This window comes from Manacus vitellinus, unplaced genomic scaffold (assembly GCF_001715985.3).
Source record: "Manacus vitellinus isolate BGI_N305 unplaced genomic scaffold, ASM171598v3 scaffold_16_pilon, whole genome shotgun sequence".
In the NCBI taxonomy this organism is placed as follows: domain Eukaryota; kingdom Metazoa; phylum Chordata; class Aves; order Passeriformes; family Pipridae; genus Manacus; species Manacus vitellinus.
In genome coordinates this window covers 970483-972349 of record NW_021939189.1, presented here as the reverse complement: position 1 = coordinate 972349, position 1867 = coordinate 970483, and positions in this window count along the sequence as shown.

The window sequence follows — 1867 nt, the reverse complement described above, 5'->3', positions numbered from 1 at the left end:
AGGTGTCCCTGCCCATGGCAGGGGGTTGGAATGAGATCAGCTTTAAGTTCCCTTCCAACCCAAACCATTCCAGGGTTCTGTGATTCCATGGTGATCCTCACTCTGTGCCTCACTGAGCTGGAAAAGTGTGAAAAGTGGGGTGATTCCAGGGGTGGGGCTGAGCCAGACCCTCTGTCCCAGAAGCTTTCCGGGTCCCAACTCCGGGGACGTGAGGCCGTGGGGAGAGCGATGGAAAGCAGCGATTTTGCACTGAAAATTCACTTCACGGCTCAAAATAGAACACATTAGCTGAGCTGCTCCCCTCCCCCAGCGGTACTTATGGACAAATTCTGATTTTTACTTAATGGTTTCCCCGAAAAGGTTGTAATTTTCTTCCCATTCCCATCGAGCTGCAGCTCCTGTGCTGTTGTGGTGAACTCAAACGACCAAGGATGTCTCTCGTTAATTGATATTCCTCACACTGGGACTGTGCTGAAATAGGAGCTGGTTTATTTTAGCTTATTAAAACTCACCTGGTTGGGAAAAAAAAAAAAAAAGAAGAAGAAAAAAGAAGAAAGAGAACGATTAGGGGTGAAAGGAAACGTTCTGGTTCATATTGATTTAAGATCTGCTTAAATTGATATTTGCACATCCCAATTATAAACCTGTGATCTTTTCCCATAATTTCTTTTTCTGAGTTTTTTTTTTTTCCTAAGGATCTTAGAAAAGGCCTCAGTGTGAGAAGCCACTGTCTCCTCTCCCAGCCAGCCATGGGATGCCTTTGTCACTGTGATGGGGACATCGTGTTGCTCCTCTAAGGGCCATGAGGGGCAGGAGGGACACAGGGATGGAGGCACCTTGTCTTCTTCCCAGTTCTGCTCAAGCTGGGGCAGCCAACACCACAGCTGAGGATGAGGATGGGGATGAGGGCTCTGGAGACACTCACTGAAGGCCAATGTCATCATTTGGGTGCCAGGCAAGGGCAGCTTCCCATGGAGGTGTGGCAGTGGAGCAGCCCAGGGAGAGCAGGAGGCACTGGGGTCCTTCAGGGTGATGGGGTGGTCCCTCCCCTGGTCCAGGGGTGGTTTTGGCCCTGATGTGCCCCGTCCCTGAGCTGTGCCCAGGCAATGCCAACGTGCAGCCCTGGCCCCCCCCCGTGAGGTCTCACGGCCGGGAAGGGAAGCAGGAGACGCCCTCCCCCACCCTGTCTGGGGACAAACCTCGGGCTCAGCTTCTGGGCACAGGGTGTTGTGACACCGTCCCGTCCCCACTGCAATGCCACCCTTTCGGGGAAACCATCTGAGCTGCCCTTCCCCTTCCCCTTCCCAAAGGGCCCCTGCGGGGAACACCCACTGTCCCCATCCTCCCACACATGATGACCTGGCACTGCCACCCCCGCTGGCCCCAGTGACCCCCAGGCCCCTTGGGGGGTGGACAGAGCCCCCCTCACCCCTTCCCAGGGGCTGGGCCGTCCTGGGGGCCGTGGTTCAGCTGCAGGGAATAAGGAAGGATCCCTCAGGATGAGGTTTGGAACAGCTGGAAGGGGCTGAACATCTGCACAGCCACAGTCACCCCGAGCCTCCCTGAGGGAAACGGGTCCAAAACACCCACGGCAGGACACCTACTTTTCTGCCAAAATTTTTATCTCTCTTTCCCGGGAAAAGTCCGGCTGCAGCTTCCATGTGGATTTGCTGTGAGGCCGCAGAGGAGGGGCCGGGGGAGAGGCGAATCCTGCCCGCACACACGTGTGCACACAGAGCCACACACACACACACACACACACACACACACACACACACACACAGAGCCACACACACACAGAGCCACACACATAGCCCCGCACGCACGCATCCCCCTACACACGCACAGCTCCGCACACACACGCACA